Source organism: Trachypithecus francoisi, unplaced genomic scaffold, assembly GCF_009764315.1.
Source record: "Trachypithecus francoisi isolate TF-2019V2 unplaced genomic scaffold, Tfra_2.0 Lachesis_group6, whole genome shotgun sequence".
NCBI lineage: Eukaryota > Metazoa > Chordata > Mammalia > Primates > Cercopithecidae > Trachypithecus > Trachypithecus francoisi.
The window spans coordinates 77,798,576-77,816,653 of record NW_022681471.1 but is presented as its reverse complement, the minus strand read 5'-3'; the positions used below and the strand labels follow the sequence as shown (position 1 = coordinate 77,816,653).

The 18,078-nt window shown below is 40.5% G+C and overlaps 1 pseudogene; it reads right to left on the bottom strand.

Annotated features, from left to right (window-relative positions):
- Positions 1–6,075: 6,075 nt before the first annotated feature.
- LOC117077754 lies at positions 6,076–17,575 on the bottom strand (annotated as a pseudogene).
- Between the last annotated feature and the right edge of the window lie 503 nt (positions 17,576–18,078).

Genomic DNA, 18,078 nt, shown 5'->3' with positions numbered 1-18,078 from the left:
GTCCTAGACAGAGAAATCAGGCAAGAGAAAGAAAAAAAGGCATTGTATTATTCAGGGTTCTCTAGAGGCACAGTACTAATAGGATAGATGTATATATGAAAGGGAGTTTGTTAAGGAGTATTGACTCACACAATCACAAGGTGAAGTCCCATAGTAGGCAGTCTGCAAGCTGAGGAGCAAGGAAGCCAGTCTGAGTCCCAAAACCTCAAAAGTGGGGAAGCCAACAGTGCAGTCTTCAGTATGTGGTCAAAGGCCAGAGAGTCCCTGACAAACCACTGGTGTAGGTCCAAGAGTCCAAAAGAAGAAGAACTTGGAGTCTGATGTTCTAAGGCAGGAAGCTCCTGACACGGGAGAAAAATGGAGGCCAGAAGATGTAGCCATTCAGGTCCTTCTATGTCTTCTCCCTGCTTTTATCCTAGGCATGCTGGCAGCTGGTAGATGCTGCCCACCCAGATTGAGGGTGGGTCTGCCTCTCTTAGTCCACTGACTCAAATGTTAATCTCCTTTGCGACACCCTCACAAACCCACCCAGGAGCAATACTTTGCATCCTTCAATCCAATCAAGTTGACACTCGATATTAACCATCACAATCATCCAAATAGGAAGAGAGAAATTTGAACTATTCCTGTTTGCAGACAACATGATTCTATACCTAGAAAATCCCCATAGTCTCAGCCCAAAAGCTCTTTAAGCTAATAAACAACTTCATAAAGTTACAGAATACTAAATCAATGTAAGAAAATCACTAGCATTCCTAGACAACAACAGTCAAGCTGAGAGCCAAATCAGGAATGCTATCGCATTACATTTGCCACAACAATTATAAAATACCTAGGAATACAACTAACCAGTGAGGAGAAAGATCTCTATAATGATAATTACAAAACACTGCTCAAAGAAATCAGAGATGACACAAACAAAGGGAAAATCATTCCATGCTCATGGACAGGAAAAATCAGTATCATTAAAATGGCCATACTGCCCAAAGCAATTTACAGAGTCAATGTTATATCGAACTACCAATGACACTTTTCGCCAAAGTAGAAAAAAATACTTTAAGGCCAGATGTATTGGCTCACACCTGTAATCTCAGCACTTTGGGAGGCTGAGGAGGGTGGATCACCTGAGATCATGAGTTCAAGGCCAGTCTGAACAGGGTGAAACCCCATCTCTACAAAAATACAAAAATTAACCAGGCATGATAATGGGTGCCTGTAATCCTAGTTACTTGGGAAGCTGAGGTGGAAGAATCACTTGAGCCCGGGAGGTGGAGGTTGCAGTGAGCTGAGATCGTGCCTTTGCACTCCAGCCTAAGCAACAGAGTGAGAATCCCTCTCAAAAAAAAAAAAAAAAAAAGTAAGAAAGAAAACGAAAAAAACTATTTTAAAATTCATATGAAACCAAAAATGATCCCAAGTAGCCAAGCAATTCTAACCAAAAAGAGCAAAGCTGGAGGCATCACATCACCAAACTTCAAACTATACTACAGGGCTACAACAACCAAAACAGCATGGTACTCATAGAAAAACAGATGCATAGACCAATTAAACAGACTAAAGAACCCAGAAATAAGGATACACACCTACAACCATCTGAACTTTGACAAAGTTGACAAAAGCAACGGGGAAAGGACTCCCTATTCAATAAGTGGTGCTGAGATAACTGGTTAGCAATATGCAGAAGACTGAAACTGGACCTCATCCTTATGCAATCAACTCTAGATCGATTAAAGACTTAAATGCAAATCCCAGAACTATAAAAACCCTGGAAGACAACATAGGCAATATCATTCTGGACATAAGAACTGGCAAAGAGTTCATGATGAATCCACGAAAAGAAACTGCAACAAAAGCAAAAATTGACAAATGTGAAATAATTAAACTAAAGAGCTTTTGCAGAGCAACAGAAACGATCAACGGAGTAAACAGACAACCTTGAGAACAGGAGAAAATATTTGCAAACCATGCAACATACAAAGGTCTAACATTCAGCATCTATAAGAAACTTAACAAATTTTCAAGAAAAATGCAAACAACCCTATTAAAAAGTGTAGAAAGTGGGCAAAGAACATTAATAGACACTTTTCAAAAGAAGACATACATGTGGCCAACATGCATATGAAATAAAGCTCAATATTCCTGATTACTACAGGAATGCAAATCAAAGCTACAATGAGATACCATCTCACAGCAGTCAGAATGGTTATTATTAAAATATCAAAAAAATAAAAAATACTGGCAAGCTTGTGGAGAAAAGAGAACATTTCTCTTGTAAAATTAAAATAGAGCTCATTAGCTTTTCTTTTCTATTTTATTTTATTTTTTTTCTTTTTGAGACAGAGTCTTTCTCTGTTGCCCAGGCTGGAGTGCAGTGGCACCATCTCTGCTCATTGCAACCTCCGCCTCCCAGGTTCAAGCAATTCTCCTGCCTCAGCCTACCAAATAGCTGAGACCACAGGCGCACGACACTATGCCCGGCCAATTTTTGTATTCTTAATAGAGACGGGGTTTCCCCATGCTGGCCAGGGTGGTCTCGAATTCATGACGTCAGGTAATCTGCTGGCCTTAGCCTTTCAAAGTGCTAGGATTACAGGCGTGAGCTACCATGACTGGCCAGCTTTTCTTTTAATATAAACATAAGAAATTAAAACCACATAAAATTGCAGCATTCTTTTCAAAATAAAACTGCAATCAATACTTGAATCTCTAAACTCTGAACTCCAAATTTTTTTTTTTTTGAGGTGGTAGATCGTAATATTTTTATACCATTATTTATTGTTTATGTCTGTGTCTTTCAAAAATAATAAACTGCAGCACAATATGATGTGAAGCATTGCTATATTAGAGGAAGTATTCCTGGTCCAGAAATGCTTTTTTTATAAGCAAGATTCTTATGATTATATTGGAGAAAGTAGGAGAAATAGATTTCACCTAGTTTAGAACACCAATCTCTTTTCAATATTTCAAATTTAGGTGGCATTATTATCAGTCTCCTAAAATTATTTGCTCCTTGCCTTTTAAAGCCTGAAGTAAGACTTCCTAAGGATTACGTAAGTAGTTTCTTAAATAGCAGGACTTAATGGGACACCTACAGCTTGGTAACATGTAGGATGATAAAAGAGCTGTTCATACCACCTTCTATCATTAGGGTCCATTTCCTTTTATTACATGTTAATTAACACTGCTCTTCAGAATCTTCCTTTACATTAAAGAAACTTTGGTGATCAAAGCATATAGAGCAGAGCCCTGCAAGTAGCTACTTTTGAAAAGAGGAGCTACTTTTAAAATCTACATTTTATGGAGATACAAGGTATTCAAAAGTTTAGTGTGATTTTAAACCTTGTATAGCTGCTACAAACCACAAACCTTTACAAAAACTTGTTCAAAAACTTTTCTTTTTTCTTTCTCTCTTTCTTTTCTTTCTTTCTTTCTTTCTTTCTTTCTTTCTTTCTTTCTTTCTTTCTTTCTTTCTTTCTTTTCTTTCCTTCCTTCCTTCCTTCCTTCCTTCCTCTTTCTTTCTTTCTTTCTTTCTTTCTTTCTTCTTTCTTTCTTTCTTTCTTTCTTTCTTCTTTCTTTCCTTCCTTCCTTCCTTCTTCCTTCTTCCTTCCTTCCTTCCTTTCTTCCTTTCTTTTTCTTTTTCTGGTTTTTAGACAGGGTCTGGAAGTTACCCAGGCTGGAGGGCAGTGGCATGATCATGGCCCACTGCAGCCTTGATCTCCTGGGCTCAAGTGATCCTCCCAACTCAGCCTCCAGAGTAGCTAGGACTACAGACACATGCAAACATATCCAGCTAATTATTTTTATTTATCATTATTTTTTTACAGACAGGGTCTCACTATGTTGCCTAGACTGGTCTTGAACTCCCATGCTCAAGCAATCCTCCCATCTCAGCCATCCAAAGTACTGAGATTATAGGCGTGAATCACTAAGTCCAGTCCATTTCTTTTGCATTTAATTTTACATTTTTTAAAGAGATGGGGTATCACTATGTTGTCCAGTTTGGAGTGCAGGAGCAATTCCTATAGGCACCATCATGGTGCACTGCAGCCTCCAATACTTGACCTCAAACAGTCCTCCAGCCCCAGCCCCACAAGTAGCTGGGACTATAGGTGTGCACCACCACACTCAGCTTCATTTTGCAAATTTTGAACATAAAGCTTTTAATTGTTTGCCTCAGTCAATGTCTGCTATCTTTGAAAGTGACTGAAACAAAAAAATTAAAAGTTTACTATTCAGGAGACAAGTGCCGGGTGTGCCTGTAGTCCCAGCCACTCATGTGGCTGATGCTAGAGGATGGCTTGAGGCCAGAAGTTCTAGGCAGCAGTGCACCGTGATTGCACCTATGAACAGCCACTGCACTCCAGCCTGGACAACACAGCAAGACCTCATCTCTTAAAAAAAAAAAACTTTCAAAGGATGTTTTTTAAAAGGTTTATGGCATTTATACTCATGCTTCAGTGCCTTCGAGGGCCCAAGCTGTATTACGGCTTAAAACCACTTTACTTTTTTTCCGTCATCACTAAGCCACCATGTTGGTTGGCATTACGAAAATATCTATTAATACATTTATTTAACAAGGGAAAAATTATCAGAAAATTAGATGCATCATTCTTAGTTTACAAGAAATGCAACATGGATCCCAATAGAAGTAGGAGAAGTCATTTATGCAGCCAACAAACATATGAAAAAATGCTCATCATCACTGGTCATTAGAGAAATGCAAATCCATGTCATGCCAGTTAGAATGGTGATCATTAAAAAGTCAGGAAACAACAATGCTGGAGAGGATGTGGAGAAATAGGAGCACTTTTACACTGTTGGTGAGAGTGTAAACTAGTTCAATCATTGTGGAAGACAGTGTGGTGATTCCTCAAGGATCTAGAACTAGAAATACCATTTGACCCAACAATCCCATTACTGGGTATATACCCAAAGGATTATAAATCATGCTACTATAAAGACACATGCACACGTGTGTTTACTGTGGCACTATTCACAATAGGAAAGACTTGGAACCAACCCAAATGTCCATCAATGGATAAAGAAAATGTGGCACATATACACCATGGAATACTATGCAGCCATAAAAAAGGATGAGTTCATGTCCTTTGCTGGGACATGGATGAAGCTGGAAACCATCATTCTCAGAAAACTAACACAAGAACAGAAAACCAAACACCTCATGTTCTCACTCATAAATGGGATTTGAACAATGAGAACACATGGACACAGAGAGGGAAACATCACACACCGGGGCTTGTTGGGGGGTGAGGGAATAGAGGAGGGATAGCATTATGAGAAATACCTAATGTACGTGACGGGTTGATGGGTGCAGCATGGCACGTGTATACCTGTGTAAAATGCTGCACGTTCTACACATGTACCCCAGAACTTAAAGTATAATAAAAAATAAATAAATAAATAAATAAAAGAAGTAGATACCAATAACTGATACTGCCTCTGTTTATGCCCCAAACATGCTAAAATGCTAAAGTAATGTTTGCAAAGAATATGAATGACAAATGTTATCCAGCAGCTTTTTGGTTTAAAATGATTGCCGATGACTAGCAGCTTCAATGGTAATAGTAGGGAGGAAGAACGCTTCAATACCTAACTATGGTGCAGTCTGCTCCTAAGTGGCTTTGAGTCCCATGTTTTAGTAATGCTTCATTGATTCTAAAGGCATATGCAGCAAAATGTGGGGAGGGAGAAAAATTGGAAAAACCATAAAAGTTATATGGTTAGTGTCTTTAAAGTCTAAAAATTAAAACTATTGTTTAAAAAACCTTACATAGTTCACAGCTATTGGCCAACATAGTAAACAAATACTTGTGTGTGGAAGGAACCTTCACTTTGGAGTGGTTTTTGTAACTCTGTTTAAATTTAAAAGGACAGAAGAATGTTTTGTTGCATTGACAGGGTCCCATTCTTTTCTATGGAGTATAATCCTTGTTGTCCATAAATCTCTTAAATTCGAGATCCATCCTTTTAATGAAAACACTAATTTTGCCGGGTTTTGAGCAGGAAAGGTGATATTTCTCCAATCTTTGTAGATAAAGGTGCCATGACGTGACGTTATAACCCCTCATATAACCTTCTCATAGGGGCTCTACACAAGTCTTTGTCTTCACAATCTAGAAATAGCCTCTAGGTTCTGTGCTCTTTCTTTGCTAAGAGGAGCGACCAGAAAATTCAGGTTATTGTCATCTGCTAAGGAGTGAAGGTCAAAGTAGTATTTGGCATAAACACTGGCAGGAACATTAATATTAAACTGAAGAAACTCCAAAAAAAAAAATGCCTTTCCATTTCATTCATGTCCTCAACTGTAATGTTCTTGAAGATCTGGCAGTAGTACATATTCCATACAGCCTGATCGTCCCAAATCTTGGAGGCAAGAAAAATGGCTCCCAGACCAATCCTTTTCCAGTTAGTGGGACAAATGTCGGTTTCAGCATAAGTTAAAATTTTTTCTAAGTAAACCAAAGTTACTATTGCACATTCAGCTGTTAGCTGTGCGGCACTAAAAGGAGTATGAACAAATCTGTAAATAAATTTGTGCTCAAGATCATACTTAAACTATTCTTCTGGAACCCTTTCTTGTGTAAGTGGATGTGATCTCTCATCAAAAATATCTAGGGATCTATTTGCATCTCTGTTCTTTATGTGGTGATATATTGCTAAGGTCACACATTTTACTGTGATTCTAAGATTAGACTGGTTGATTGTGCTGTCATGTAGAAATATCGTTGAGCGTGAGCTATACTTTTTAGTAAGCTACCCTGGAGATACATGGTTTAAATGATTGCTCTTCCTCTTTTCTCTCACATCCGTTTGAGATTTGCTCCGGAAAATTGTGCTTGCCCTGGGATGGTCAGAAGGGTTTGACTCCAAAGCTAAATCTTCCGGCATCTCGCGGTCGCTGAGGTGCTGCAGGTGGTGGCCCTCATCTTCTCCGAAATCAAACTCGGCAGGCTCCACAGCAGCAGGCACTACCGCCACCGCGTCCCCGGACGCCGCCTCGCAGATGTCGGACGCGCGGACCCGCGCGCCGGCCCAGCTTGGAGCTGGCATTGAGGGACACGCAACAAGTCAGCGTGTTCCCCGTGGGGCGCCTCCGCTCCTCTCCGCCCCCGTTGGCGCCTTTGCTCGTCCGCTACTCCGCCTCGCTCAGCAGCAGCCCCCTCCCCCAACAATGGCGCGGCGACACCGCGCAAGCAGAGGCCACCTCGCCCAGGGTTCACCCGTCCGCCCTGCGGCCCTGCCCTGGGCAGGGCTGGGGCCTGGGCCACACCCCCGCCGCCGCGCTGCTGCCGCCTCCCCTGAGCTGACTTGTCTGCCAAGAGAACACTTATATACTGTTGGTGGGAGTTCAGTCATGGTGGAAAGCAGTGTGGTGATTCCTCAAAGAGCTAAAAACAGAACTACTATTAAACTCAGTAATCCCATTACTGGGTATACACTCAAAGCAATAAAAATACTTCTACCGTAAAGACACATGTATGTGTATATTCACCCCAGCACTATTCACAATACCAAAGACATGGAATCAACCTAAATGCCCATCAATCAGACTGCATAAAGAAAATGTACATGTAGACCATGGAGTAATATGCAGCTATAAACAAGAATGAGATTATGTCCTTTGCAGGAACATGGATGGTGCTAGGGGCCATTTTCCTTAGCAAACTACTGCATGAACAGCGAGCAAAATACCGCATGCCCTCACTTATAAGTGGGAGCTCAATGATTGGAAAACGTGGACACGAGAGGGGAACAACAGACACTGGGGCCTACTTGAGGGTGGAGGGTGGGAGAAGAGAGAAGATCAGGAAAAATAATTATTGGGTACTAAGCTTAGTGCTATGTGATGGACTAATCTTTACAAAAAAAAAAAAAAAAAAAGACACAAGTTACCTATATAACAAACTTGCACATGTACCCTGACCTAAAATAATTTTTTTTTAAATGAATTCCATGAGAAGTAAAGGAGGAGGCCTAGCCTGGCAACTCTTTGGAGTCATGATATCTGGGGATTTTAACTAATCACGGTTCAAAGTAAGACAACAGAATATTGTTGCTATGTTGCTACTAAAAAGAAATTGGAATGTCAGAGAGACCATTTTAGATTTGATGTTACGATGCAAGGCAAGTTGCAAAATCAGAGAATGGGAAATAGTGTAGGTGAGGGTGTGTGTGCATGCATGCATCTTAAGACCGAGGTAGGATGGTGTAGGTTGGTGTGTTAGTCTGTTTTCACGTTGCTGATAAAGACATACCTGAGACTTGGCAGTTTACAAAAGAAAGAGGTTTAATTGGACTTACAGTTCCTTGTGGCTGGGGAAACCTCACAATCATGGCAGAAGGCAAGGAGGATCAAGTCAGATCTTACATGGATGGCAGTAGGCAGAGAGAATGAGGAAGACGCAAAAGCGGAAACCCCTGATAAAATGATCAGATTTGTGAGACTTATTCACTACCATGGGAACAGTATGGGGGAAACCACCCCCATGATTCAATTGTCTCCTATGAGCCTGTAAAATCTGCAGAGAGGTAAACTAACATTTGTACAGCTATTTTTCCTCTGTGGGTATTTTCTGCTTTCTGGTTTGCATTAGGCTGAAAACACAGACATGGCTCCAGTCAGAAGGCTGCTGCTGAGAGTTAGAGAAACCAACAGAGCTTTTGGTAGTGCCTTGGTGCTGGAGAAACAAAACAGGAGAATATGACAGAGCCCAGGTACATGGGAAAGGCAGAGAACTGAGCCTATGAATAGCTGGTTTTCGCCTTAAGATGTTTACCAAATTCTGGAGCTTAGAAGGCTAAAAAGCTAAATAGAAAGCTTTCAGAAAGTAAAGTGAAGATTTTGTCATTAAACTGTGTGAAGTCAAGGATTCAAATTCTGGATCCATCAAGGGTAAACATGCCAAATTCTCCATTGGAAACCCTGGAGAACTAACACCCCAGAAACCAGAGGTATTCTGGTTTACCATGAAAGAGAAAGAGTAAAAATAGCCAATAGAAACAAAACAGACCCATAGATGTTTCAGATATTACTGTTATCAGACAAGGACTTTTAAATAATTATGATTAATATGTTCACAAAAATAGAAAAGAAAAAGAGAAAAGATAGATGAAATGAGGAGAATTCCAGAGAGCTAAAATCTATTTGAAAGAACCAGATGGGAATTCTAGAAGGAAAAAAGTATAAAAATTGAAATAAACATCTCAACAGACAGATTTAAAAGCAGCTTAGACCAATGAAATGATCTAAAAGAAATGATTAGTAAGCCAAAAGACATAAATATACTTCTCTCAATAGCTAGCAAAATAAGTAGACAAAAAGCCGGTAGTTGAGATGAGAAGGTTTCATAGATGATATTCTGAGCAGATGATCGTGGAAGTGTAATAAGGTATAGTATATGTGGGGTTGCTGGAGATGGGAGGTTGGGTAGGAGAAGTGGCAAAGAGATAGGCAGGTCTTCAGTATTAGAGAGAGCACAGCAGAGTGGAAGTCATATGTAAGTTCAAATCCCAGCCTTATCACTTCAAGGTTATGAGACCTTGGGCATGTTTCTTAACCTTGGTTTCTTCATTTGTGAAATGAGGCTTAGAGTATTACCTATCTTAGAGGGTTGTTGTGAAAATCAAATTTAAATGAGACAATGTTTGTAAAGTGTGTAGATATTGACAAGGCACAGAGTAGTTACTTGACAAATGGTAGCTGCTAACATTAGATGGCCTGGTATACTATGTAAGTTAGTAGTGTAAGGATTTAGATATTAAGAGCCAGGCAAAACTGTTTTCTGCCTATCTAACCTTCTATTTTAGGGGATGTAGGGAAAACTGGGACATAGAGAGAAACCTCATCCTTTTCTTCCATAAATCTGGCTTCCCATCTTTGTGGGCACAGAGTGTAAGAAGCAGTTTACGGCCCAGTATCATTTTTTGCTGGCTTTCAAAGGAACCAGGATAGAGGACAGGGCCTTGTGCCAGACCTTCTTTTCTAGGAACCCTTCTCTGCAAGCTGCAGGCTTTCTGGTTGACTCACTTGGTGTCTATGGGGATACGGTCTTGCTAAGGAGAAAGCTAGAGCACCCTGTGGCTAGAATCAGCTCCTGTTTCTGATTCTACAGTACTAGGTGGGGGACTCCACTAAATGCTGCGGTGTGAGGTTGGGTTACAGTAGTTTGTTTCTGCTCTAACTCAATGGATTCCACCTTTTCTGAAGAGAAGTTCTGAGGTTTCATATTTTTTGTAGGATTTTTTGACAAAGATAGCAGATGTGAAGTAGGGGCCTGTTTTCTCAGGCTAGGTTAAACATCCTCTCAGCTTCAGGACATGACACCAAACTTGATTTTGTCAATCACTTTTGACAAAGAGCCTGATTTCTACAAGGACAGACTTTCTGAGAAGAGTGTGAATATGTTTACAGGTATTCTGTGATTATGTTTATCTTTTACAATTAGCTTAAAGGGCTTACTAAATACCCAGAATTGTTGGGAGTAAACTTGCAAAATCGAAATATTACTATGCCTTTATGATCCAAACAAACAAAAATAATAATTCCATTAGTAGTTCCAAAGTGTAATAACATTGATTGAGTATACATTGTGCTTCTAAGGATATGAAAACACATGGATGATAAATAAAAATTACACTCACATTCTTGGGAAGACTTTGTATTGCTGTGACTAATGCACAAACATTAATTCATGAATAGTAAGAATCACATCTATTCTCTCAAAAATAATTTTCTTTTTAGACTTTTAGGACAGTGGTAGATAGGAGGCAAGATGCAGGTTTCACTTGGATGGACAGAAGAGCATGTAGACTTTTGCTCTAAGAATTACTGCAGAAACATACCAGGAAAACCAAAGAATTCACAGACCCTTTAAAAGAAGCAGTGTGCTGTGGCAAACTCCAAGAAGGAGCTGGAAAACTGAGTGCCCAAAGTGTGAGAGGGGGAAAGTCTGCCTCTGAACACACATCCTCAGTGGGGAGCCTGAAAATCCAGATCACAGGAGAAGGATTTAACCTTACCTAGAACTGAAACAAATTTAGAGAGCCAAGCAAAATACAAAAGTAGAAGAAGCAGTGTGAAGGACCCTGTAGGCACTCCTGGCCTGTAAGGAAGCCCAGATAACCCATTTCTGACGTTATCTCACAGGGGTCTTTGGGGAGGGCTGCCAGTGGAACTGGGGAAAGACTACAGGGAGAAGGAAACTTCCAGCTGAACTTTGTAATAATTTTGACCAAATGCAAATTTTCCAGGGCAGAATCTGGGGGTGGGGGTGAACAAGAAGTACAGATAAGAGCACAGAAGCCACAGTGAGGAGGGGCAAAGCTGAAAACCCTGTTTGCTTTCTCAGCAAGAAAATCCGTTTGCTTTCTCAGCAAGGATGCTTGTAGCCTGGGGCAAGTTCCAAGCCCTGCTCACCAGCTGCCTTGATATAAACTTGTGCCATTGGGGGAGCATGGCAGGAGTGAGATTGGCTTTCTGCCTGAATAGGAGCTGGGCGAGGCCTGTCACTGCTGGCTTTCCCCCACTCCCTGGTGACCTGTATAACACAACAGAGACAGCCATAATCCCCTGGGAACATAACTTCATCTGCTTGGGAAACACACCCCCATCCCCCACAGTGGCCACAGCAAGCCCCACCAAAGAAGAGCCTAAGGTTAGATATGCCTAACCCTTTCCCCACCTGATGGTCTTTCTTTGCCTACCCTGGTAGCCAAAGACAAGAAACATAATCTCTTGGGAGCTGTATGGCCCCATGCACTACCTGAGAAACCCAAGTACTTATCCAGGCAACCCTAGGGTAAGCTTGTATGCTCTCTATACTACCACAGCTGATGCTCTTTTTTGAAAGTGCCACTTCCTAGCTTAGGGGCAACCAACTTAACCACTACAGCAACTCATAACAGAACAACCCTGCCCCATGAGAGGAGAAATCAACAGCTAATCCCACTGCCTGTAACATCCTGGCTAGCCAGAGGTCCTGAGGCTATCCACATGACAATTTTACAGCCAGCACAACCAACAGTAGAGAAAAACAGCACACTAAACAAAACTACAATCAAGGTCCCACACAGTCCACTTCACTCCCCTGTTACCTCCACTGGAGTAGGTGCTGGTCTCCATAGCTGAGAGACCTGAAGATGGATCACATCAGAGAACTCTTTGCAGACACTCCTCAGTACCAGCCCAGTGCCTGAAAACTCCATTGATGGATAAACCCAGAAGAGAAATAACAATCACTGCAGTCTGGCTCTCAGGAAGCCCCGTCCCTAGGGAAAGGGAGAGAGCATCACATCAAGGGAGCACCCTGTGGGACAAAAACAATATGAAAGTAGCCCTTGAGCCCCAAATCTTTCCTCTGATATAGTCTACTTAGATGAGAAGGAACCAGAAAAACAATTCTGGTAATATGTCAAAACAATGTTCTTTAACATCCCCAAAATGATCACACTAGCTCACCATCAATGGATCCAAACCAATAATGAAACTTTGAATTGCCAGATGAATAATTCAGAAGGTTAATTATTAAGCTGCTCAGTGAGGCACAAGAGAAAGGTGAATACCAACTTAAAAATTTTTTAATGTTAGAGGATATGAATAAAGAAATCTCCAGAGAAATAGACAGCATAAATAAAAAACAATCACAACTTCTAGAAATGAAGGACACACTTAGAGAAATGCAAAATAAAACTGAAAGTCTCAATAATAGAATTAAACAAATAGAAGAAAAAACTTTAGAGCTGGAAGACAAGGTTTTGATTTAACCAAATCTGTCAAAGATAAAGAAAAAAGAATTTCAAAAAGTGAACAAATCTTCCAAGAAATTTGAGATTATGTTAAATGACCAAACCTCAGAATAACTGGTGTTCCTGAGGAAGAAGAGAAATCTAAAAAAAGTTGAGAAACATATTTGAGGGAATAATTGAGGAAAACTTTCCCGGCCTTGCTAGAGATCCAGACATCCAAATACAAGAAGCTCAAAACACCAAGAAAATTTATTGCAAAGAGATTATTGCCTAGGCACATATTTATCAGATTATCTAAAGTCAAGATGAAGGAAAGAATCTTAAAAGCTGTGAGGCAAAAGTATCATGTAACCTACAAAGCAAAACTAATCAGATTAACAGCTGATTTCTCAGCAGAAATCCAGGCTGGAAGGGATTGGGGTCCTATCTTTAGCCTTAAACAAAACAATTGTCAGTCAAGAATTTTGTATTCAGTGAAGCTAAGCTTCAAAAATGAAGGAAAGATACAGTCTTTTCCAGACAAACAAATGCTGACAGAATCTGCCACTACTAAGCCAGCACTACAAGAACTGCTAAAAGGACCTCTAAATCTTGAAACAAAATCTGAAAATACATGAAAATAGAACCTTCTTAGTCAAAATACACAAAAATAAAACCTTCTTAGAGCATAAATCTCACAGGACTGATAAAACAATAACACAATAAAAAAAAATTGAAAGGTATTCAGGCAACAACTAGCATGATGAATAGAATAGTGCCTCACATCTCAATACTAATGCTAAATGTAAATGGCCTAAATGCTCCACTTAAAAGATACAGAATAGCGTAATGGATAAGAATTCACTAACCAAGTATCTGCTGTCTTCAAGAGACTTACTTAACATATAAGGATTCATATAAACATAAGGTGAAGGGGTGGAAAAAGACATTCCATGTATATGGACACCAAAAGCAGTAGCTATTCTTATATCAGACAAAACAAACTTTAAGGAACAGCAGTTAAAAAAGACAAAGAAGGATATTATATAATGACAAAAGGTCTATCACAATCTAAATATACATGCACCTAACACTGGAGTTACCAAATTTATAAAACAATTACTACAAGACCTAAGAAGTGAGATAGATGGCAACGCAATAATAATGGGGGACTTCAATACTCCACTGACAGCAGTAGACAGGTAATCAACACAGAAAGTCAACAAAGAAACAGTGAACTTAAACTGAATCCTGACCTACTTTTGAGAGCTGTGGTTTCAATGTTACAAATTTCCTATCCCTTGTATTTCTATTTGAGTCTGTTTAGTTTGTGTGTCACTCAGAGGCCACTCTGAAAGTCTGGATGGCATTCCATACTTTGGTTCAGTTCTCATACCTTTTGGATCTTGATTCTGATCAGTTTCATTTTGGGATCTGTCAGGTGTCTGCCCAGTACTTCCTATGCAGGTTTAAAGAATCTCCCTTTCTTTTCCTAAATTCTCCTCTTACTCTCTAGTTGTAAAAGTGAGGGGCATTGCCTACCACCACTGAACAGGGGTGAGAGTCCAAACTCTTCACTATGCTTCCTCTGGCAATGAATTATTACAGATGGGGGCACCACCCTGGGGCATCTACTGCTTCCAGCTGTGGGGAAGGAGATGGACGTTCTGTTCCTTCTCTATTGACCATACTGACATGGGAGGAAAGCACTTACCTGATTCTGCCTGCTGCTACTGGGTGAGGTACAGGAGTTAGAACTCCCTGCTTGTGTGTGCGGGCACCCTCCTAGTAGAGGCAGAAAGAGCTCACCTGGGCCTGCCTGCTGACTAGGTGAAGAGTGGGAAATAATACTTTCTATCTGATCTCTGCTGGCACCACAATAAAGAGGATTGTCCACTCTGTTATGCTGTTGTATGGCTGGCATTGTTAAAAAAAAAAAAGGTTTCTATCTTGCTTTGCTGTTCCCTTCCCTTTCCTTTGGCTAGAGAGAACAATCTTTTCTTTAGTCTTAAAAAATCTATTCTAACAAAAAATAGACCACAACATCTATCTTACAACAGCAGCAACAATAACAAAATCTGTTACTGTTGGCAGTTCTGTTGGGCCTTCTAGTGCCCAGCCTAGGATATATAGAGATACAAAAAGAAAAAAAAAAGAAAAATTCAGGGAATTCACTGCATTGTCATTCATCAAGATTGAAATATCTAGTCAGTCTGCCTTCCTCTTTTCAACTTTCTGAGTTCTTTTATAATTGTCTATTGTGTTACTTCCAGAGTTTTTAAGTGTAGTAATAGGGAAAGATCAGAGAAATGAGAGTTTATGTTATTTTGATGAGAACCAAAAGCGTAAAATTATTTCATTTAAAATCTTCTCAAATGTTACTTCAATACAGGCTATTTGGTATAGTGGTTAAAAGCATGGATTCTAGAACTAAACTGCCTGGATTTAAGTAAGTCCTGGCTCTGCCACTTACTAGATGTATAAACTTGTATAAGCTATTTAGCCTTTCTCTTTCTCAGTTTTTCCATCTATAAAATGAATAATAACAGTACCTACTCCATAGACTTTCTAGGGAATTGATTTAATATATGTAAAGTGCTTAGAACAGTGTCATAGAAGCTACAATTCTTGCATCCCATATTCCTGTTGAGAAGTTTGAGTTTAATCTGATTATTGTTCCTTTGGAGATGAGCTTTCTTTCTTCAGCTAGCTTTTACATTTTTTCTCTTTCTTTTTAATATGCTTAAATTTTACTACGATGTGTTCAGATGCTTTACTTTATCTCCCTATTGAGCACTTTGATCACTATTCACCTGTGGTCTCTTTTCTAGATTCCAGGAAAATGTTTCCTCATTATTCATTACAATAATTTCTCCTTTTTGCCTCTTATTTTAAAACTCCTATTATCTGAGAAAATTTGTCTGTCCATTAGGGAGGATAGAATTGTGAGAAGCTATATTAGGATATATTAGTCCAGGTGAGAGTTGATGAGGGCCTGACCTATGCATAATGGTGGGGCATGGATGTGAGTGACAGTGGATATAGGGGAATTATGAGGGGAGAGAAAGAGAATAACAAGAGGATCAGGCTATGTGCTATATGCTTGGACCACTGGGAGTTTGAGAGAATCATTAAAGAACATAAAAGTCTGAAAGAAGTGTCAATGATGGGGATAGAAGAGGACTTGTGAAGTCTTTGAATACACTTTTCTTTCCCTCCCAGCTTGACATAACTGTCCTGAGCCAGTTTCAATGCCATTATGTGGCTGAGAACCGAGAATCCTGGATTTACTCCCTTGTGCCCTATACTTCTCTATTCTGTGGAAAAGGCAAACGTGGTTTGATCACTGCAAGTCTGAATTCTCCTATGCTAAATGTGTTTCCCACTTCCAACCAATCACCCTATCAATTATATAACCATTCTTCTCCTCACCCCTGTGAACTTCTTTTTATTCCCCAAAGTAGTGTTATATATAACCCTCACTATCACTTCTTATCAGTAATTATCCTCATTACATAGATGAAGAGCAGAGGCATGGAGAAATAAAGTTGCCCATCCAAGATCACATAACACATCAGTTATTATGTTGAATCTTCAGCCACATCCTAGATGAGTATGTTTATCTCACATGTCCCTATTTGAAATAAAATATACCTCACCAAGTTTGCCAGAAAATACTGGCTAATATGTCATTGAGTGCATACTCTGTGCCAGGGGTCCTTTAGTAGCTCTTAAATGTATTATATAATTTAATCCTTGTAATAGTCTTAGATATTAATATCCTCATTTGCAAGATAAGGAAACAGGCTGGGTATAAGTAAAGAGCACAAAGTCACACAGCTTCAAAGCAACAAGAACTGATATTTGAATAGAAGCAAGATGGTTCTGGAGCCGTGTCTTAAATCACTATGCAATACCCCTTCTCAGACTTTGGTTGTTTATAATTCACCTTCATTTCCTGAAGAAAAAATATCCAGAATAAAATTATAGAATCTGGACTACTGTTTTTCAGACCTGGCTCTGCCACTAGAATTAAAATGTACTATGTGACACTGGGCCTTCTTCCTCTTCTGTAAGATACAAATTTTGAACCAACTGAAAGCTATGGTCTCTTCTAGCAACTAGCCTGCAGTCAAACTGAACAATGGCCATTTCCTGCCTGAAACCAAACTGCCATTCTTAAAGCTGTGGAAACCATTCTGGAAATACCTGTGGTCTACACACTTTATGGGGTAGGGTGGGTGGGGGACCCTGGATGCAGAGCAACTACTCCAAACTTATCCCCTTTCTCTCTCTTACCTACTTTCTAGTCATGCATACTTTTAGTCCCAGTCCATAGAAGGATGAAATGGGCTGGCCTCACCCCTATAGAAGAAGCCAGGTTCTACTATGGAGCCAGTAGGCATCTGGCACAGCAGGAAGGCAGAATCCAGAGAAGCAAGCCAGCCCCACCAGTATGCCGTTCCATGGTACCCTAAGCCAGGTTCAGACCCTGCAGCCCTGTGTGGCCCACTTGCCTACCCAACCACAGCTGGTGAGATTCTTTACTAACGAGCACCCAACAGTTCCAAAAGGATGCCCAGGATTCAGAATGAGTTAGATACTCCCTTTGCCCATTTAAAATGGACCCTTAAAGATCCTGACATACTCTAGCAAGAGAATGGGTTGTTAACCTCCCTAAGGGTCCTTATGGTCTGAGGTTTTAAATTGCTGAGAAGGCAATAGATAGCAGAGTGGAACATGTCAAACCTTGCATGCAGGCATTGACTTGTGCTCTTTCTTGCTTCACTGTCTGAGCAGATGCCTGTGAGGGCTCCCTGGCCAGTTCCATCTGTCACCTCAACTTGGAGGAGAAGGATTTTTGGTGCCTCAGACCCATCTCTGAGGATGAGCTGGACATGATTGACTTGACCTGCAGAATGACAGAAACCTGAGTGTTTGTGGTTCAGTGCTGGCTGGCTTGATTCCTTGGGGCATGCAATAGGTTCTGATGGTGATAGTGCCGTGGTGACTGGCATAGCCTGTACATTTGTTGGGTCAGGCTGCTTTTCAGGTGGCTTGGGCTGTGGCTTGGTTGGCTCACCCAGTTTATGCTGTTCCTTGCTCTACTCCTCAGTTGGTTTGGCCTGAGCCTCAGTCACCTCAACTGGGATCTTAGCTACTTCGGTCTGTAGCTCAGCATGCTCTCTGGTGTGCTCTTCAGCTGACTTAGCCTGTGCCTGGCCCAGCTCAGTCTATACCTCACAGATTTCATCCTGAATCTTGGGGGGTTCAGCCTGCTTCTTTGCCTGGACTTCAGTCAGCTCCTCCTGTGCCTCTGCCTGATTCTCACCT